The sequence below is a fragment of the Plecotus auritus genome (assembly GCF_963455305.1).
Source record: "Plecotus auritus genome assembly, chromosome: 1".
NCBI lineage: Eukaryota > Metazoa > Chordata > Mammalia > Chiroptera > Vespertilionidae > Plecotus > Plecotus auritus.
In genome coordinates, this window is record NC_137770.1 from 123,487,025 (window position 1) to 123,510,181 (window position 23,157).

Here is a 23,157-nt window from a genome sequence, read left to right on the forward strand (position 1 = left end):
CAATTAATATTTGATAAAGGAGGCAACAGCATACAATGGAGTCAAGACAGTCTCTTCAATAAATGGTGTTGGAAAATTTGGTCAGATACATGCAAAAAAATGAAACTAGATCACCAACTTACACCATACACAAAAACAAACTCAAAATGGCTAAAGGACTTAAATGTAAGACAGGAAACCATAAAAGTCCTACAAGACTCCATAGGCACCAAAATAGACATATGTTGTAGCAATATCTTTACAGACACAGCTCCTAGGGCAATGGAGACTAAGGAGAAAATAAACAAATCGGATTACATCAAAATAAAAAGCTTCTGTACAGCAAAAAGAAACCATCAACAAAACAACAAGAAGGCCCACTGCATGGGAGAACATATTTGCCAATGATATTTCAGATAAAAGTTTAATCTCGAAAATTTATGGAGAACTCATACAACTTAACAAAAGGAAGATAATCAATTCAATCAAAAAATGGGCAAAAGACCTAAATAGACACTTTTCGAAAGAGGACATAGAAAAAGGCCAAGAGACATGAAAACATGCTCAAAGTCACTAATGATCTGAGAGATGCAAATCAAAACAACAATGAGATACCATCTCACACCTGTCAGAATGGCTATCATCAACAAATCTACAAATGACAAGTGCTGGTGAGGATGTGCAGAAAAAGGAACCCTAGTACACTGCTGGTTGGAGTGCAGACTGGTGCAGCCACTGTGGAAGACAGTATGGAGTTTCCTCAAAGTTAAAAATGGATCTCCCATTTGACCCAAGAATATGGGTCTGAACAGTCTCGAGGAGCCCTCAGTGACTGGATTGGAAAAGACGCCGTCCACCCCACCATTCTGGGAACCAGACTGATAAAAACTCCAGGGTGCCAGCCAACCCCATTGGTCTCCATACATGAATCTCTATCCAGCCAAGGGCAGAGTAATATTTTGGGCCACTCGTGAAAAAACTCTGGATTAGGAAAAAACACCCATCATATTCCCTGAAAGCGAGACAGCACCAACCCCACCTAAAGCCCTGTCAGAAAGAGATGCTTGAGTGATTAATATTGACAATTGGCAGACAGGTAAAGAGGGTACATTGGCCCCTCCTTCTTGCAGCCAAGGCCTATGGAGACAGACACAAGCAGAGGACCTGCAAATTGGTTGGAGCTTCAAGCAGGGTGCCAAAAGACAAAAGACAGTGCCTGACAGTAGTTAGCACCTAAGTACCTAACAGGAAGCCCAGAATTGGCAGACAGAACAGAAGAGTGGGGTCCCATGGGGCATTAAAACTCATCTGAAGGGAATGACACTTCACTTTTATTTATTTTTTATTTTTTAAAATATATTTTATTGATTTTTTACAGAGAGGAAGGAAGAGAGATAGTTAGAAACATCGATGAGAGAGAATCATCTATCAGCTGCCTCCTGCACGCCTCCTTCTGGGGATGTGCCTGCAACCCAGGTACATGCCCTTTACCGGAATCGAACCTGGGAGCTTTCAGTTCACAGGCCAATGCGCTATCCACTGAGACAAACTGGATAGGACAGTGGTCGGCAAACTGCGGCTCGCAAGCCACATGCAGCTCTCTGGTCCCTTGAGTGTGGCTCTTCTACAAAATACCATGTGTGGGTGCGCACGTACAGTGTGATTGAAACTTCGTGGCCCATGCGCAGAAGTCAGTTTTCGGCTCTCAAAAGAAATTTCAATAGTTGTACTGTTGATATTTGGCTCTGTTGACTAATGAGTTTGCCGACCTCTGGGATAGGGTGACACTTCACTTTTAAAAAAAATTATTTTTTTTCTTTCCTTTTTCTTTTTTGCATCTTCCTCTCTGCTCTTTTTTTCTCCCATTTTTCTTTTCCTTTCTCCATTTTAGTTTTTCACTTTTTCTTTTTCCCCCTTTTAAAATAGATATTCTTATCTGCTTTATTGATGTGCTATTATTCTAGTTTCTGTTGGTTTATTCATATATTTCCTCTTCCCTGATCCTACTCCATTTCCTCTTCTCCTTAATTTTCCTTCAATTTTACAATTTTTTTTCTATCTTCTTTTCTTGTCCTAATTTTTTAACTTGTCTCACTTCCTAAATGTAGGCCTATCTGCTCTCTCCTCTATTCCCCTTTTCAAAATGTTTTGTTTTAATTTATGTATTTACTCTTCTTGTCTTATTTTTTTTCTGCCTTCCTCTATTCTAAACCAAGTTCCCTCCCCTGTTCTTCCAATTTATTAACCTTATTTTCTTTATTTAAGCTCTGCATCTACAGATTCTGTCCCCCTGATTTTTCTGGGTGTTTTTTTGTTTGTACTTTTTGGTATATTTATTTGTTTTGTTGTGTTTTCTCCCTATATTCTTTTTATTTGTGTCAGGGAGTAAACCCCATAATCAGACACCCTGACACTGAGATAAGATTCAATCCACGAAAAGGACAATAACATTCAAGACCCAACTACATGAGGAGAACCTAATCATCTCAAGTAGAGAGCTTACCTAGAATACCCAGCCCAGGAGACTTAAGAGACTGCACCATGGGGTCCCCCAAAACATCTTCCACATAAGGCCAATTAAAAACTCTGGGTGGCACGCCAGTTTGATCTAATACATGGAAACAATTACATAGTAACAGCAAAAATGAGGAGACAAAAAACAAAAAACAAAAAAACAACAACACCCAAATGAAAGAAAAGAAGGAAGCAGAGCAAGGAATAGAAAACCTATTTGAAGAAATAATAACAGCAAACTTCCCTGATTTAGGGAAGAAAAGAGTCACACAAGTTCAAGAAGCACAGAGTCCCAAACAAGACAAACCCAAAAAGACCAACACCAATACACATCGTAATTAAATTGGCAAACATCAATGACAAAGTAAGAATCTTAAAGGCTTCCAGAGACAGACAGAGAGTTACCTACAAGGGAACTCCCATTAGACTATCAACTGATTTTTCAACAGAAACACATCAGGACAGAAGGGAATGGAATGAAGTATAGAAACTGATGCAAAGGAAGGGACTGAATCCAATAATACTCTACCCTGCAAGGCTATCATTCAAAATTGAAGGTGCAGTCAGGAGCTTCACAGACAAAAAAAGGTTAAGGGAGTTTATCACTACCAAGCCACCAATGCAAGAAATGCTAAAGGGACTGCTTGCTGTAAAAGGAAGAATAGAAAGGGAAGAAGGAACACAGGAATAAAGAATAAAAATGGCAACAAACAAGTACCTATCAATGATAACCTTAAATGTAAATGGATTAAATGCTCCAGTCAAAAGACAGGGTAGTTGAATGGATAAGAAAATATGACCCACATATAAGCTGTCTACAAGAGACCCACCTTAGAAAAAAAGACTCACACATACTGAAAGTGAAAAGATGAAAAAAAATTTTTCAGGCAAATAGTAATGGGAAAAAAAAAGCTGGGGTAGCAATACTTGTATCTGACAGAATGGACCGCAAAGTGAAGGCCTTAACAAGAGATAAGGAAGGCTACTTCATAATAATAAAGGGATCGACACAAGAGGATATAACTCTGGTAAACATATATGCATCTAAATATATAAAAAAAACTTCTGGAGGATATCAAGGGAGAGATCAACAGCAATATAATCATAGTAGGGGACTTTAATACCCTACTAACATCACTGGATAAATCTTCTAGACAAAAAAATTAACAAGGAAACAGTAATCCTAAGTGACACTTTAGAACAGTGGAACTAACTGACATCTTCAGAACATTCCACCGCAAAGTTATGGAATATACATTTTCAAATGGGACATTTTCAAATATAGACCACATGTTAGGACACAAGCTAAGTCTCTACAAATTCAAGGAGAAACGTCAAGTATTTTTTTAGACCACAATGGCATGAAATTAGAAATCAGATACAATAAAAACGCTCAAAAGGAAATACATGGAGGCTAAATAGCATACTATTAAACAATGAATGGGTTACTAAAGATATCAAAGAAGGAATAAAAAACAACCTGGAAGCAAATGAAAATGAACAAACAATAATCCAAAATCTATGTGACGCAGTGAAAGCAGTCCTGAGAGGGAAGTTCATAGCACTATAGATCTACCTCAAAATAAATAAATAAATAAATAAAACTGGTAATAACTTATCTAACACTACAACTTAAAGAATTACAAAGAGAACAACAAGCAAATCCCAGAACAAGCAGAAGGAAGGAAATAATAAAAATCAGAGTGGAAATAAATATATAGAGACTAAAAAACAATACAAAAGATCAATAAAACCAAGAGCTGGTCCTTTGAAAGGATAAATAAGATTGATAAAGCTCTAGCCAGGCTCACCAGGAAACAAAAAGAGAGGACCCAAATAAACAAAATCAGAAATGAAAGAGGTAAAGTAACAACTGACCCCACAGAAATACATAGGATTATAATAAAACTAGAGGCCCAGTGCACGAAATTCGTGCACGGGGGGGGGGAGGGGTGTCCCTCAGCCCAGCCTGCACCCTCTCCAATCTGGGACCCCTCGAGGGATGGTGGGATCGGGCATAAACGGGCAGTCGGACATCCCTCTCACAATCCAGGACTGCTGGCTCCCAACTGCTTGCCTGCCTGCCTTCCTGATTGCCCCTAACTTCTTCTGCCTGCCAGCCTGATCACCCCCAAACCACTCCCCTGTCAGCCTGATTGATGCCTAACTGATCCCCTGCCAGCCTGTTTGCCCCTAACTGCCCTCCCCTGCAGGCCTGGTCACCCCTAACTGCCCTCCCCTGCAGGCCTGGGTCCCTCCCAACTGCCCTCCCCTGCAGGCCTGGTTGCCCCCAACTTCCCTCCTCTGCCAGCCGGGTCACCCCTAACTGCCCTTCCCTGCAGGCCTGGTCGCCCCAACTTCCCTCCTCTGCCGGCTTGGTCACCCCTAACTGCCCTCCCTTGCAAGCCTGATTGCCCACAACTGCCCTCCCTTGCAGGCCTGTTCCCTCCCAACTGCCCTCCCTTGCTGGCCATCTTGTGGTGGCCATCTTGTGTCCACATGGGGGCAGCCATCTTGTGTGTTGGAGTGATGGTCAATTTGCATATTACTCTTTTATTAGATAGGATAGAGGCCTGGTGCACAGGTGGGGGCCAGTTGGTTTGCCCTGAAGGGAGTCCCGGATCAGGGTGGGGGTTCCCTTGGGGCGTGGGGCGGCCTGGGCGAGGGGCCTGTGGTGGTTTGCAGGCTGGCCACGCCCCTTGGCGACCCAAGCGGAGGCCCTGGTATCTGGGGTTTATTTATCTTCTACAATTGAAACTTTGTAGCCTAGAGCGGAGCCAAGCCTTCTGCTTGCTCCGTGGCGGCAGCCATTTCTGTTGGAATTTATGTATCTTCTATAATTGAAACTATGTAGCCTTAAGCGGAGGACTGGGCCAGCCAGGGCTGCAGAAGCTTGGCTTCCTCCATTGCCGGGGGAAACCTTAGCCTCCTGCTCTTTCCAGCTCCGTGGCTGCCCCCATTTCTGTTTGGTTTTATGTATCTTCTATCATTGAAACTTTGTAGCCTTGAGTGGAGGCCTAGGCAGGCAAGGGCAGGCGTAAAGCTTGGCTTCCTCCATCGCCGGGGAAACCCAAGCCTTCCTCTTGCTCTCTGTGGCGGTAGCCATCTTGGTTGGGTTTATTTGCATATTCGCTCCTGATTGGCTGGTGGGCGTGGCTTGTGGGTGTAGCCGAGTGATGGTTAATTTGCATATTACTCTTTTATTAGATAGGATACTATGAACTACTGTACTCCAACAAACAGGACAACCTGGATTAACTGGACATATTCCTAGAAAAATATAACCTTCCAAAACTTAATCAGTAAGAAACAGAAAACCTGGAATATGCTGATAACTACTGATGAAACTGATGCAGTAATAAAAAACACACCCAGCGAACAAAAGCCCTGGTCCAAACAGATTTACAGGGGTGTTTTACCAAATTTCAAAGAAGAACTAACACCTCTACTCCTCAAATTATTCCAAAAAATTCAAGAGGAAGGAACACTTCCAAACTTTTGAAGAGGCCAGCAGCACCCTAATTCCAAATCCAGATAAAGACATGACAAAGAAAGAGAACTATAGGCCAATATCCCTGATGAATATAGATGCTAAAATCCTTAGCAAAATTTTAGCAAACTGGATGTAGCAATACATTAAAAAAATCATACATCATGAACAAGTGGGATATTCTGGAGAAGCAAGGCTGGTACAAGATTCTCAAATCAATAAATGTGATACAGTACATAAACAGATTGCAAGACAAAAATCACATATCATAACAATCGATGCAGAAAAAGCATTTGACAAAATCCAACACTTTTTTGTTTTGTTTTGTTTTTCAACACTCTTTTTTGATAGAAACTGTCAGCAAAGTGGAAATAGAAGGAACATACCTCAACCTAATAAAGGACATATATGACAAACCTACAGCCAACATCATGCGCAATTGGCAAAAACTAAAACCTTTTCCCCTAAAAACAGAACAAGACAGGAATGCCTTCTTTCACTACTCTTGTTCAACATAGTTCTGGAAGTCCTGGCCATAGCGATCAGACAAGAAGAAGAAATAAAAGGCATCCAAACTGGAAAGGAGGAAGTAAAACTCTCATAATTGGCAGATGACAAGATACTATACATAGAAAATCCTAAAGATTACTTCAAAAAACTACTTGATTTAATAAATGAATTCAGAAACGTAGCAGGATACAAAATTAACACCCCAAAATCCATAGCATTTTTATACACCAATAGTGAACTCTCAGAAATAGAAACAAAAAAAAAACAATCCCATTTACCATTGCAACAAAAAAATTAAGATACTTAGGAATAAACTTAACCAAGGAGGTAAAAGACCTGTACTCTGAAAACTATAGGACATTGGAAAAAGAGACAGAGGAAGACATATACAAATGGAATAATATACTGTATTCATGGATTGGTATTCATAGACATTTTAATGTCTATACTACCCAAAGCAATCTATAGATTCAATGCAATCCCTATTAAAATACCAACAGCATAGTTCTCAGTCCTAGAACAAACACTCCAAAAATTTATACGGAATAAAAAAAAAAATCCCTGAATAGCCACAGCAATCTTGAGAAAGAACAACAGGAATCACAATACCAGATATCAAGTTATACTACAAAGCTGCTGTATTCAAAATAGCCTAGTACTGGCACAAAAACAGGCACATAGATCAATGAAACAGAACAGAGAACCCAGAAATTGACCCAAGCCACTATGCTCAATTAATATTTGATAAAGGAGGCAAGAGCACACATTGAAACAGAGACAGTCTCTTGAAAAAATGGTTTTGGGAAAACTGGGCAGATACATACAAAAACATGAAACTAAACCACCAACTTACACCCTACACAAGAATAAACTCAAAATGGATAAAACACTTAAATGTAAGATGTGAAAACCATAAAAATCCTAGAAGAAACCACAGGCAGCAAAATCTCAGACATCTCTCATAGCAATATGTTTACTGATACATCTCCTAGGACAATGGAAATGAAGGAGAAAATAAACAAATGGGATTACATGAAAATATAAAGCTTCTGCACAGCAAAATAAACCATCATCAACATAACAAGAGATCCCACTACATGGAAGAACATATTTGCCAATGATACCTCTGATAAAGGGTTACTATCCAAAATATATAAGGAACTCATACAACGTAACAAATGGAAGAAAAACAATCCAATTGAAAAATGGGCAAAGAACCTAAATAGACACTTCTCCAAAGTGGACATACAGGCCAAGAGACATGAAAAAAAATGCTCAAAATCACTAATCATCCGAGGGGGTGTTGGGAGTGTGGAAGCATTGAGAAAAAAAGGAAAAAAAAAAGAGAAAGAACTCATTGATATGGACAACAGTGTGGTGATTGTAGCGGGAAGGGGGAACAGAGAAGGAGTGGGAGGAGGTAGACAAGTTTATAGGGGAGATAAATGGTGATAGAAAAAATTAAATTATATTTAATAATAAATAAATAAAAAGATAGACAACCCTTTCTCCACACATACACACATTTGTGCGCACGCACACACGCATACTCAATACTATGCTACACTGACAGAAAAAGGCACCCTTGACCTAAGATTCTTATAAAACACTCAAAACAACAAAATAAAATACATAATTACTAAGTATTTTAAGGTTAGAACATCAAACCTACTCAAGTTCATAAAAATTCCCCTCTCAAAATAACACATGAAGAAGAAAACTGTAACAAAACATTCCACACTAAATTAAATATCCTCAAGTAAGCATTTGGAGGTATGAAAAGCATTTCGAGGTAAGAAATTCAAAAATTAAAGGCAGAAATGGACAATAAACAGGAAGAAATTTTAAAAAGAGTAGATTCAACACAGAAAATGTGTGAAAGAAAAAGTCAAAACCATCCCAGATTCAAAGATTAAATCACAAAGCCCCACAGGAGAATAGATCCAAATAAAATTTTACTAGAAACATTGAGCAAGCCCGAGAAGCAACAAGGAGTGAAAATGAGGCCCAGGAACAAAATGGATCAAAAGTATGTGGCTGAAATAAAAGAAGGCCAAAGAAGGAAAATAGTAGGGATAACAAGAGGTTCTAAAGATAAAGATAAAACAATTGAATAGAATACTTAAAACTACTTCCCAAGAAAACTTCTGGAAGTAAGAAAATACTAAAATGTACATACCGAAAAGGTCTAAGAGATAACTGGGAAACTTAACCAGAATGATCACTTTGAAAATGACAGGGCGGGGAGAGACCGACTCCACGTTCCCTTTGTTCCATATCCTCCACCTCGTGGAGTCAGGTTCCCGCCCTAGAACCTCTCCAAGAGCCCAACCCACACTTTTGAATTAGCCAATAGAAATGCAAGAGGAAAGTAAGCCGCACCCTGCCCCCATGTGCAACCTGACCCCGACCAATCAGCGGAAGCCACACTACCTCACCCCTCCTACCTCTCCCAGGCCCCCTATAAATCAGCGCATTTGGGGCCTGGGGCTCTCTCTCTGCCTCCTGCCGCTGCATCGGTGAGTGTGGTGGACAGGGAGTTCGAGCTAGCTCGAATAAAGGCTCTTTGCTTTTGCATCGGACTCGGCTCCCTGGTGGTCTTTGGGGATCACGAAATCTGGGCATAACATTTGGGGGCTCGTCCGGGATTCCCAAGACCAAGGGACCCCCAATCCGGAGAGTCTGACTGTCCACGGTAGGTGTCTGTCTATTCCTTGTCTCTTTTGTGTGAGCTCATTTCTGGATCTCTGGCAGTGCCCGAAGCGGTCTATGTGGACGCACCGGAGGACCACGGGCGGGAGGAATCGGGAGACGTCCCGATCCTCCTTCAGGAGGGACATGTATTCCCCTCGAACCTCTGGGACAAGGTGAGTCGCTCCCACTGATCGGCGTGAGGCCGTCGTCCGCACTTTTGGTTTTGTCAGTTTTGTTCCAAAAGACTCGCTTTGGAAAGCTTGTCTCAAGGGCCCTTTGTTTGTCTGCGTCTGTGTTTTTCTGTTTTGTTTTGTGGACTCTCTTGATGGACATCATGGGACAGACTCAAACCACTCCTTTAAGCATTATGGTTGATCATTTCAAAGAGGTTAAGAAAAGAGCTAGCAACCTCAGTGTAGAGGTCCGGAAGGGCCGGTGGCAAACTTTTTGTTCTAGGGAGTGGCCGACTTTTAGTGTCGGGTGGCCGCCGGAGGGGACCTTCGACCTCCCCACCATCCACCAGGTGAGGGACATCATCTCTCAGCCCAAGAAGGGACATCCTGATCAACTCCCTTACATTATTACTTGGCAGGACCTCGTGGAACATCCACCCTCCTGGCTTAAGCCCTTTCTGTCCCTGTGCCCCCCCCGGAGCCGAAACCCATACTTGCTTTGCAGGAAACGGAGAAGTGAAGGAGAAGAAGGACCTCACCCAGCCATCAGCTCCCCTCTTCCCTGTCTTTCAGGGGGGAACTGAAGAGGAACTAATCTTTCCTCCCTCATATCAGCCCCTTAGGAGTCCACAGGGGGCGATCCTCCCACGCAAGGGGAAGCGGACACCACGGGGGGCGGAGTTCCGGGAGCGGCTGCGGTTCCGGTGGGAAGCCCGCCTCTTACTAGACAAAAGGCTCAGAGGGAACTGTCTGTCACAGCCCCCGACTCCACTATTAAAACCCTACCTTTACGAGCCGCGGGGCCCCCAGATGCGGATGGCAATCAACTCCATCACTATTGGCCTTTTGCCACTAGTGACCTTTACAACTGGAAGGCTCAGAATCCTAAGTTCTCTAAGAAGCCAGCAGGGCTTATTGATCTGTTAGATTCTGTCCTTTTCACCCACCAGCCCACGTGGGACGACTGCCAACAGCTTTTACAGGTCCTGTTCACAACTGAGGAGAGGGAAAGAATCCTCAATGAGGCCCGGAAAGTGGTTCCAGGCATGCATAGGAACCCAACCACCAACCCGGTCCAGATAGATGTCTCTTTTCCCTTAACTAGGCCTGAATGGGATTTCAACACGGCAGAAGGTAAGGAGAGGCTCCGGGTCTACCGCCAGACTCTAATGGGGGGTCTCCGAATGGCTGCTAGAAAGCCAACTAATTTGGCCAAGGTAGGGAATGTTCAGCAGGAAAGGGATGAGTCTCCAGCTGTCTTTTTAGAACGGATCATGGAGGCATACCGCACCTACACCCCCATGAATCCAGAAGCTCCTGAAAACAAGGCAGCTGTGATCATAAGCTTTGTAAACCAATCGGCTGGGGATATTAAAAAGAAACTGCAAAAAGTAGATAGGTTGGGGGAGAAGAGTTTAAAGGACCTACTGGAGGTAGCCAAGAAGGTGTATAATAACAGGGAGCCCCCGGAAAAAAGGCAGGTTCACGCTGCGGCTGCTGCTAGCAGCAAAAAAACCCCGAGACCTAGCTAAAATCCTGCTCACCACCACCGCGGACTCTTCCGAGGAACGGAACCACCGTCTCCGCCGACTCGCCAGCAACCAGGAGGACGGTAAGGGGACAGCCCGGGGCGGGAGGCGGAAGCTGCAGAAAGATCAGTGTGCTTACTGTAGGGAGATAGGGCACTGGAAATAAGAGTGTCCGAAAAGGGCCAGCAAAAAGGGAGGCGAAGCGGATCGAGTGAAGGTCCTGGAGCTAGATGAGCTGAGTGATTAGGGGAGTCGGGGTTTGGACCCCCTCCCCGAGCCCAGGGTAACTCTTAGAGTGGAGGGGACCTCCATTGACTTCCTTGTTGACACCGGAGCGCAACACTCGGTCCTCTGTATGCCTCAAGGAAAATTAACAAATAAGAAGTCTTGGGTACAAGAGGCAACTGGTATGAGCCAGTATTCATGGACTACCCGAAGAACGGTGGATTTAGGGACGGGCTGGGTATCCCACTCTTCTATGGTAATTCCGGAATGCCCCTACCCACTGTTAGGACGAGACTTGCTCACTAAGATCGGAGCTCAGATAACTTTCAGACAAGGGGGGCCTCAGGTTACTGATGTCAAGGGCCACCCCATTCAGGTCCTGACCATAAGGCTGGAGGATGAGTACCGGCTTCACCAAAAAGCCTCTCCAATAGAGGGCAGCACGGACGAATGGCTGCAGGAGTTCCCCACCATGGTCCTACAGCTCCCAGACCCAGGAGACCCAGTTCTGCCAGTTCAGCCAGGATATTCCCTGGAGGAGTTACAGCGCATTAGGAAGCTTCCCCAAGCAAAGGAGGAGAAGGGGTGGTGGTATACACCACAAGGGGAGCTCATACTGCCGGACCTGCTTGGAGTCTCCATGATAAAACACATGCACTGGTCCACTCATCTGGGGGCACGTAAATTAAAGGACTTAGTCCGACACGCCAGAATTAAGATCCACCAGCAGGACGTTAAAATAGAGCAGGTTGTATCTGCCTGCAAGACCTGTCAACTCACAAATGCGAGAATCAGGCCGAGTGAAAAAGGAACCAGGCTTCGAGGAACCAAGCCTGGGGCACAATGGGAGGTCGACTTCACTGAGGTTAAACCAGGAAAGTATGGCTATAATATCTTTTAGTATTTGTAGATACCTTCTCCGGATGGGTAGAAGCATATCCAACTAAGCATGAAACAGCTCAGACGGTAGCTAAGAAGCTGCTGGAAGACACCTTGCCCAGGTACGGTTTTCCCGCTGAGATAGGGTCAGACAATGGACCAGCTTTTGTCTCGCAGGTAACACAGGCAGTGGCCAAGGCTATTGGGGCAAATTGGAAATTGCATTGCGCTTATAGGCCCCAAAGCTCAGGGCAAGTAGAGAGGATGAATAGAACTCTAAAAGAGACCCTTACCAAATTGACCATGGAGACTGGCGGGGACTGGGTGGCTCTCCTTCCATATGCCCTTTACCGGGTTAGGAACTCCCCCTACACCCTGGGTTTTACTCCTTATGAGATCATGTTCGGCCGGCCATCCCCTATTATCCCTAACCTTAAAGCCGAATTTCTTGCAGAATTTGAAAGTCAAGAACTGTTTCTTTCCTTGAGAGGGCTCCAGAGGGCGCACGAGGACATTTGGCCGCGCCTCCGCGCTATCTAGGAGACCGGCCCAGCCCCGACTCCTCATCAGCATAAGCCCGGGGACTGGGTCTACGTCAAGAGACACCGCCGGGAGACCCTTGAGCCACGTTGGAAGGGTCCCTACATCGTGGTGCTGACGACCCCCACCGCTCTCAAAGTAGACAGCGTCGCAACCTGGGTCCATCACACTCACGTCTGGTCAGTGGACCCATCTGTGATCCGGGAAGACTTCGTCACCAAATGGAGCGTCGATCGAGATCAACGCAACCCGCTCAAGCTCAAGCTACGGCGTGCTAGACCTGCCTGATGTTGGTAACCTTACTCGCGATCACTCCTGCTACCGGGAGCCCCCAAACTCCCTATAATGTTACCTGGCAAATTATAGACACTAACTCAGGGGTGATTCTCAATCAGACTTCTCAAGCCCATCCCAAAGGCACTTGGTTCCCTGAGCTGCGGGTGGACCTCCAGACTCTCTTTCCCAGAATCTACCCCCCACCGTACTGTACATCTGCTGTGATAGGCGCAGGGATTAAGGACTCAAAACCATTAAGGACCACCTATTTCTATGTCTGCCCGGAGCACGCGCGAACTCGGCCCTGGGAAAAGAACCCTTGTGGAGTCACTGGAGACTATTTCTGTGCTTCCTGGTCATGCGTCTCAACTGGACACATCTGGTGGGAGGCCCCAAGGAAGGGTGACCTGATCACCATTGGACGGCTGCCTGCCCCACCTTGTCCCCCGAGAGGCCATAGCCACTGTAACCCCGTGAGCATTTCCTTCACAGGAGAGGGAAGGAAGGCTACCGGATGGGACACCGGGAAGACTTGGGGACTCCGATTTTATCAGTGCAGGGAATTTGGGATGGTGTACCCTCTTGACCCAGGAATGTTGTTCAGTAGAAATACAAACCGACCCATGATTGGGCCTGTAAGTTTCAAGACAAGGGGGGAATGAAAGGGCGGGGAGAGACCGACTCCATGTTCCCTTTGTTCCATGTCCTCCACCTCGTGGAGTCAGGTTCCCGCCCTAGAACCTCTCCAAGAGCCCAACCCACACTTTTGAATTAGCCAATAGAAATGCAAGAGGAAAGTAAGCCGCACCCTGCCCCCATGTGCAACCTGACCCCGACCAATCAGCGGAGGCCACACTACCTCACCCCTCCTACCTCTCCCAGGCCCCCTATAAATCAGCGCATTTGGGGCCTGGGGCTCTCTCTCTGCCTCCTGCCGCTGCATCGGCGAGTGTGGTGGACAGGGAGCTCGAGCTAGCTCGAATAAAGGCTCTTTGCTTTTGCATCGGACTCGGCTCCCTGGTGGTCTTTGGGGATCACGAAATCTGGGCATAACAGAAAACATATCCTAATAAAACTATTAAATTTTAAAAAGAAATAAAAAAATCAAAACAAAACAAACAAAAATACCCTTCAAGTACAAGGATCAAAATTGAAATTCATACTGGCATCAAATACCATAACCACAGCTTATAATGCAAAGTAACAATGGAGCTGTATTAAAAAACAACTCAGAAAGAATGATTGAACTTACAATTTTCTATTTAGACAAGCTGTCCTTTAAGTATCAAGATATAGAAAAACTTTTAAACAAGCAAGGTAGTAGAATATTCTGTACCCATGTTCCCTTCTTGAGCAACATACTGTATGAGCTCCATCCACTATGAGATGAGGGAGGAAACCTGAGCAAAACGACTAATGATGAGCATTCAATAATTAATTATAGATGCAAGACTAAAAGGCAGGAATCTAAGTGGAAGAACAACATGCTATATATTATATATAATGTATTTTATGTGCAGGGAAGTAGAAATCATACAGCTAAAAAATACATAGAGTTTTAAAAATACCATTATAAACAGCATGATAGTAAAGGGGAAAATAAGAAAACAGGGGATGACTGGGGACCTAATGCCCAGCAGAGTGACCACAGTCAATATATAAACTTCAAAGTGCTAAGAGACTAGGTTTTAATTGTTCTCCAGCACACACAAAAAAATGGTAATTATGTGATGTAATATAGCTAATGTTATAGTGGTAATCATTTTGCAATATATAAATGTATCAAATCAAAACATTGTATATCTTAAACTTAAGACAACATTAAATGTTGATTGACTCAATTGAAAAAAGAAAACAGAGAACTAAGGCTCTTAGATGATATTACATAAAAAGTAAACATACAAATCTGGTGATTTCTCATTCTATTTCTTTAAAAAAATGGCATTAGGATTTTGATAGGGATTGCATTAAATCTGCATATTGCTTTGGGTAATATAGCCATTTTAACTATGTTGATTCTTCCAATCTATGAACATGGGATTTTTTTTTTCATTTTGATGTATGGTTTTCAATCTCTTTTAATAATGCTTTGTAATTTTCAACATATAGGTCTTTCATATTCTTTGTTAAGTTTATTCTGAGGTATTTTATTCTTTTTGTTACTATTGCAACTAAATTGTTGTTTTTCCATTTACTTTTCTTAAGTTTTGTTGTTGGTATACAGGAGGGCAATGGATTTTTGCACATTGATTTTGTATCCTGCAACTTGGCTGTAGACCCTGAATAGCCAAAGCAATCTTGCAAGAAAAAAAAAGAAAAAAAAGAACGAAGCTGGAGGTATCACACTACTTGACTTCAAATTATACTACAGAGCTACGATAATCAAAACAGCATAGTACTGGCAGAAAAACAGACACACAGATCCGTGGAACACGTATATGGACAGATAATTTTCAACAAAGGAGCCAGAAATGCACATTGGAGTAAAGATAGTCTCTTCAATAAATGGTGCTGGAAGAACTGGAAAGCCACATGCTAATGAATGAAATTGGATTACAGTGTGTCCCCATGTACAAAAGTTAATTCAAAATGGATCAAAGACCTAAAATATAACACCCAAAACTATAAGTTACAGAGAAGAAAATATAGGTACCAAACTTATGGACCTGGTTTGTAGAGAACATTTTATGGACTTAACCCCAAAGGCAAGGGAGGTAAAGGCAAAAATAAGTGAATGGGACTATATCAAACTAAAACACTTCTGCACAACAAAATAAATGGACAACAAAACAAGCAAGCAGCCAACCAGATGGGAGATGATATTGGAAAACAGTAGCTCTGGAAAAGGATAAAACTCAACACCAAACAAACAAATAATCCAATCAAAATGTGGGCAGAGGGCCTGAAAATACACGGCTCTCAAGAAGACATAGCAACAGCCAATAGATATATGAAAAGATGTTCAACCTCACTTGCAATTAGGGAAATGCAAATCAAAACTACAAAACTTAAACCTGTTAGAGTGGGCATTATCAACAAGACAAACAATAAAACGTATTGAAGAGGTTGTGAAAAAAAGGGAACCCTCATCCACTGCTGGTGGGAATGTAGACTGGTGCAACCACTATGGAAAGCAGTCTGGCGATTCATCAAAAAATTAAGAATAGAGCCACCATTGGAGTCTCCATCCGCCACTTCCGGCCCACCGCCCTGGAGCCAATGCAGCTGTGAGGAGCTGCGTAGCGAGGGCTGGCGGGAATGGTGTTGGGCGCAGGGCCTGCCTCCCGGGTCTCAGTCTCCAGGTGCCCAAGGTAAAGATAGCAGTGATGCTGAAGCTGGAGAGCAAACTGAAGCCGGATGATGGTCTCAAAGGGTTCTGGACGTCAGCCACAGCCTCTGACTCCACTCGGAGAGTGTCTGTGCGAGACAGGCTGCTCGTTAAAGAGGGTTACTACCAGGGTGGACAATTTCAGTTTGAAATGGAAGTTCCTGATTCATACAACGTGGTGCCGCCCAAAGTGAGATGCTTGACCACGATCTGGCACCCCAACATTACAGAGACAGGTGAGATATGTCTGAGTTTACTGAGAGAACATTCAATCGATGGCTGGGCTCCCATGAGGACACTAAAGGATGTTGTTTGGGGATTAAACTCTTGTTTACTCATCTTCTGAACTTCGATGACCCACTGAATATCGAGGCTGCAGATCATCACCTGTGGAACAAGGAGGACTTCCGGAACAAAGTGGAAGACTACATTAAGGGTACACCAGATAATGGGAGGGGCCCCTGCAGCGCGGACTCTGCTAGAGGGTCCTCTCCAGCTCTTGAGGGGGCCTCCATCCCAGTACTCGCGTCCCGTAGACCCACTTGTTTTATTGAGTTCTGTGATATGTCCTGCGGAAGAACCTCTTTACGACTGCCCATTGTAGACAGAGTTCCACATAAATACAGCAAGAAAATGCGTTGTCTGCTTACCTTAACATGTTTACTTTGTGAACCTGTACTGTGTAGGCTGAGGAAATGCTTGAGAAGTTGTAATGAACTCAGAATAGGAGCTTGCTTCTTACCTTCCCCCAAATCACTTCCCAGCACAGCAATGCCAATGACCTGCCAGGAGCTGACAGATGGGCGGTCTGGAGCCCACTGCAAACTGTGATTGAATGCCAGTCTCTTATCTCCTCCCACAAATGTCGGCCCTCCCTCAGTGTCTGAAGCTTCCCGGAATGCAGTCATTGACTGTAGACCTCTTACTGAAATGTGTATTTTATTTAATCTATACTAATAAAAGCCTTGGGGGTGATCAGGCCAGCAGGGGAGGGCAGTTGGGGGCAATCAGGCCGGCAGGGGAGCAGTTAGGCATCAGGCCCACAGGGGAGCGGTTAGGGGGTGATCAGGCTGGCAGGCAGAAGCGGTTAGGGACAATCAGGAAGGCAGACAGGTGAACAGTTAGGAGCCAGCGGTCCCAGATAGTGAGAGGGATGTTGATTGCCGGTTTAGGCCTGATCCCACAGGGGTCTAGATTGGAGAGGGTACAGGCCGGGCTGAGGGACACCCCCCCCCCGTGCACGAATTTTGTGCACCGGGCCACTAGTGTAAGTATATTTTGGAACGGATTTGTAATTTGTACAATTTAATGCTTTATTTTTTTTCTATTCCCCTTTAGTTTGTATCTTCATTGTATAGAGCAGAAAGAAAAATCTTGGGTCAAGCAATTATTGAAGAGAAATACAAAGAAAATATGAAAGACATTCATTCTGCCCAAATGCAAAAAAAAAAAAAAAAAGAAAAAAAAAAAAAGAAAAAGAAAGAAAAGAATAGTGCTACCATATGACCCAGCAACCCCACTACTAGGTATATACCCAAAAAACTCAAAATCACTTATTCACAAAGATATATGCACCCCTATGTTCATTGCAGCATTATTCATGGTAGCCAAGACATGGAAACAACCAAAGTGTCCTGAGATAGAGGCCTAGATAAAGAAAATGTGGTACATATACACTATGAAATACTACTCAGCCATAAGAAAAGGTGAAATAGCACCATTTGCAACAACATGGATGGACCCTGAAAACATTATGCTAAGTGACATAAGTTAGACAGAAAAAGCTAAGAACCATATGATTTCACTCATATGTGGGATATAAAGCAGAAACTTATGAACACAAACAGCAGTGTGCTGGCTGCCAGAGGAAAAGGGGTGTGTGTGGGGGAAAGTTCTAATAGGATGACAGGAAATGATCTGACTTTGGGTGGTGGGCACATGGTGTTATATACAGATTTTGTAACTTAGAAATATACACATGAAACCTATATGTTCATGTTGACCAATGTCACCCCAATAGAATTTAATAAAATTTAAAAAAAGAAAAAGTAACCAATAGAAAAATATAAAACATCCCAAATACCAAAAGGAAGTTAAAAAAGCAAACGCATATAAATCATAGCAATTACAAATAAATTGCACATTAGAATTATAAGATTTTTATGACAGAGTTGAAGACTTCAGTCATATTAGTAAATATAAATGTGCTTAATTTCCCTATTAAAATAAAAATATTTTGAATTTGGCTAATAGAGCAAGAGCCAATTCTATGCTGCATAGAAGAAATATGCCTGAAGTAAAGTGTTTCAGAAAGACCAGCAGTTGGCAAACTATAGCCCATGGGCCAAATGTGGTCTATTACCTGTTTTGTATGGCCCATGAGCTAATAATAGTCCCTACGTTTTTAAATGGTGGTAAAAACTCAAAAGAAGAATAACATATCATGACACATGAAAATTATATAAAATCCAAATTTCAGTGTCCAAAAATAAAGTTTTATTGGAACACAACCCATCTCATTCAATTATATATTCATTTTGTCTGCTTGTGTGCTACAAAAGCAGAGTTAAGTAGTTAAAACAGAGACCACTTGGTTTGCAAAAAATCAGGGATATACCAATCTAGGTTCTCTGAATACACACACACACACACACACACACACACACACACACACACACACAAAATGGGTTCACAGGGAGTCTATGAAATCTTCAAAGACCAGAATAGTAATGCTTTATAAATTGTTCTAGAGCACTGAAAATTAAGGAAAACATATTAATCTTTTTATGAAACAAGTATAACATTGACACCTAAACCAGATTTTTAAAAGTATTTTTTAAAAAGAGAAAATGACAGATGAAAGTCACATATAGGTATTATTGCCAAAGTTTTAAATAAAATGTTAGAAAACAAAATTCAACATCACATTAAGAACATTTTATACTTTGACCAAATGCTATCTATTCCATGCACCAAAAATGTCCTCCAAGTGGATCAGGGATCTAATATAAAAATTGAAACCATGCAAGAACATGTGTGAATTTCTCTCTAGTACACATGCTATCTCCTGATTTGTGCAACAAAACAAGACAACAACAACAAAAATTACAAGAAGAATAAACCAGAAACTAATGAGATTGATTATCTATAGGGAGGGGTGAAAACAAAATGAAAAGGTGTGGAGTTGGAAATGAGATAGAAGGAATAGGAAAGTGATAGATCTCTGATTAATCCCCTTTTGTGTCATTCTGAGCTTTAGAACCATGTAATTACTATACAGATTGAAAAAAAATACATCAAATACCAATAGTAGTACAGGAAGGGAAGGAATACAAACAGAAAAACAGATCTTCTGTTCAAATGAATAACATAATCACACTGAAAACGGGAGAAATGACAAAAGCAACTTTGAACACACTTCTTTGATTATATGCTTTTAGGCTAAGGACAAAACAGAGTGTAAATAAATATTTAACCCTTGTTAGTAGTTTTTTTTCTTCCCACAGAATTAGGGGTCAGCAATTCTGAAACTAGTTTTCTATATATTCAAGGTTTGAGTAAATAAGTAAGTATATTACATATAATGGGGAGTAAATGTCAGGGAAATTATAAATATAAAAATGGAATGAATGTGTTGGATGGCTAAAATAAAGCCCTGGGGTGCTGGTTGTATTGGAAGCTTCATGGTTGAATTCATGAAGGTGTCAGTATGAAGCCACAGTTTTTGATATATACAGGTAGACAAATAAAGATGTATAATACACACACACACACACACACACACACACACACACACAAACACACATTTCCTAATTTCATCCATTGAGTAGGCCTAGAAACAATGATACCCTAGCCGACCTAGCACTCGAATTCTGGTTTCTAAATACCATTTTCCACTAAAAAGAATCAGAACTCATGCAAAAGATGATCCTGGAACATCTTGTGCCAGAAAATGAGGAAGTGCTCAAGGAATGATGAGGAAGGCCGTTATAAAAAAATTGAGATGAGCCAGTTTGACAAATCCTGGAAAATTTTAGCATCAAAATAAATAATAATAAAGGATTATAACCCTCTCTTTCCGAGTGTGTAACACTCTGTCAAATAGTCACTAGGAGTTATAATTCCTGAGGGCTAAAAGTATGACTTCCTCTAGTAAATGCAGATGCATTTTAAACAGTTCACAGCTTGATTAATGCCTTTGTGGTAAAATGAAAAGCAGTGAGTGAGGCATAGCTGCTCTACCAATAGTGCAAGGCAGTGAGACAGACTTAGGCACAAGTACGTGTGTGTTTATCCTTACCGTATTCATATATATTTGAAAAATATAACTGAGAAGCAACATAAGAGCCATACTCTGAAAGAAGCACGAATCTCTGATATCTAGGTCAAGCAGACAGATGGCACTGTGAGGTGAGGGAGATTGGAAGTAGAACACGTGTGCGCATGCGTGTACACACACACACACACACACACACACACACACACACATACACACACACACACACACACACCCCAAAAAATGGGATGAAATGACCCAAAGTGAAAGGGCTAGTGAACAACAGCTAGCCCTAACATTAATGTGAGCTACGATATGAAAGAAGAAATAAGTTTATTGGATATCTATCACTATGTTCCTGCTCAGCTTCCCTTCCCTGGTAACAGAACACTTCTTTTCTGCAGCAAACCCAATCCGCAAACGTATCCCACCCCCATTGTCCTAGGGTTCAGGAAACAAAGGTACCAGGCTTGAGCAGTCAGTGCGCCCTATATGCCCTGGCCAGAGGATTAGTTCCCACTGGGTACTTGGCCTAATAAGTGTAGCCAGAATCCTCTGCAGCAGTGCTGCCCAGCCTGTCATGTGCACTTGCACCACCGGGACCTTTTAGAAATGACGGCTCTGATCCAGAAGAGAAAGGGCAGGCTTGAGATTCTGGATTTCTAATAAGCTCCCCAGTGATGCTGATGTTGCTCCCCAGGGTCACAGTTTTGAACATGAAGGCTCTTCAGAAACTTTCTGCCAGCGTTAGCAGGAGGAAGTGCTCTTATATCAGAGTGGCTAAGCTGACAGACTGTGGTTCTGGGGGCTGGGGGCTTTTCCACAAGCTGCAGATTGGCTCGTTCTATGTTTCTGTCACTCCCTTTGTGTGTTCTTTGTCATTAGATTACACACTCACAGAAAACAGAGGTTGTGTATTTATCACTCCCCATGATGTCTTATTGCTATTTTATTGCTATGTTCTTCAACAACCAACTGGAAAGAAATTTTAAATTCTTTACATGAAAGAGATAGAGAAAATATTTTTATGAAGTGGTAAAGAATGTGAAGGAGGAGGATCAGTTATGCGCTACACCCTCTGAATATCCAAAGACAACCCTACATCTTGACCTCATGCAGCTATGAAACATTGGCATCACTTTCACGATCCCTCCAGGGGGTCATTATGAAGAATCACAAGGCAATACACCTGAAGTGCAAAAAAAAGAAGAATCACAAGGCAGTACACCTGAAGTGCAAAAAAAAAAAAGATGAGATTAAAGGAACTTCAGAAAAATATTATTAATCTGCTTTACAGATTTATTCAGTGCTTTCTAAACACTATGGTCTCTAACATGACATCTACAATTGATATTGTCAATTTATTTTATTTTTTTCATGCCTAATTAACTTCATTTATTTTTCTCATAATTTATTTCTAAGATGGGGAAGCCTGGGCAAAACTATATGTATGATGATTTTGATCTTTTTTAATTTAAATTCTTTATTGTTTAAAGTATTACAAGAGACTCCTTTCCCCCCATTGACCTCTCCCCGGCTGCTCCTACCCCCCCCCAACACATTCCCTCACCCCCCTACTGTCTGTGTCCATTGGTTATGCTCATATGCATGCATACAAATCCTTTGGTTGATCTCTTACCCCTTCCCTGCTTTCCCTCATAGATTGGACAGTCTGTTCGATGCTTCTATGTCTCTGGTTCTGTTTTTGTTCATCAGTTTATGTTGTTCATTATATTCCACAAATGAGTGAGATCATGTGATATTTATTTTCTCTGACTGGCTTATTTCACTTAGCATAATGCTCTCCAGTTCCATCTATGCTGTTGCAAATGGTAAGAATTCCTTCTTTTTTACCGCAGCACAGTATTCCATTGTGTAGATGTACCACAGTCTTTTAATCCACTCATCTGCTGATGGGTACTTAGGCTGTTTCCATATCTTAACTATTGTAAATTGTGCTGCTATGAACACAGGGGTACATATATCCTTTCTGATTGGTGTTTCTGTTTTCTTGGGATATATTCCTAGAAGTGGGATTACTGGGTCAAATGGGAGTTCCATTTTTAATTTTTTGAGGAAACTCCATACTGTTTTCCAGTCAATTTATTTTTAAGCCAAAAGGAAGAAGTTTTATCAAAACCAATTTCCAGAGACTAGCCAACAGTTTTGAACTACACTAAGATATCTTGGAAGTGTATCATTAAGTCACTGTAATAACTTTTCATGTGCCCAGGACAAGAAATTTAATTGATTCACTTCCCTTCAAGACAATAATCCAGAAGTATCTTTCTTATTTGTAGAGAATCCCAATTCCCAAGTCACTTACTTGGATATAAGCAAAATTTTTAAAGGGGAAAATAACTTCCTCTTTTATCCAAGGCATGATTAAAAGTCCAGTGACTTAAGATCAGGCAATAATTTTCCTTCTCAACCAAGTTAGGTTTTGTCTCTTCATAAAAGTCATCTTTAATACTAAAAACTAATATGGAGAAAGCAACTAATTCAACCCACCTAATAGCCTATTCACATGCACACAGGTGCATGCATGCACCCACACACACATGCAATTTCTCAACGGTACACTCCCCAAAGGAGAAGTGCATATATAATAATCCTAAGCTCTTATTTGTCCTTCAGGCTACCCAGTCTTCAGGATGGGAGTGTTCTCTTCAGCTCCACCCTTCCTAGAGAGGAAGCTCTAAGTTTTCCCTTTCGTTAGAGATGTATTAGGAAGCCTGATTGTA

General features: G+C 42.2%; 1 protein-coding gene and 1 pseudogene across 13 annotated transcripts in view; one reads left to right on the forward strand and one right to left on the reverse strand.

The window, feature by feature from the left end:
* The window catches only part of LRRC49 (leucine rich repeat containing 49), a 253,934-nt gene that overhangs the window by 107,558 nt on the left and 123,219 nt on the right, over nucleotides 1–23,157 (reverse strand). The gene's annotated exons all lie outside the window — the stretch shown is intronic.
* Nucleotides 16,136–16,968, forward strand: LOC308255058 (NEDD8-conjugating enzyme UBE2F-like; annotated as a pseudogene). Its single transcript has one exon. The product of its transcript is annotated as an NEDD8-conjugating enzyme UBE2F-like (transcript).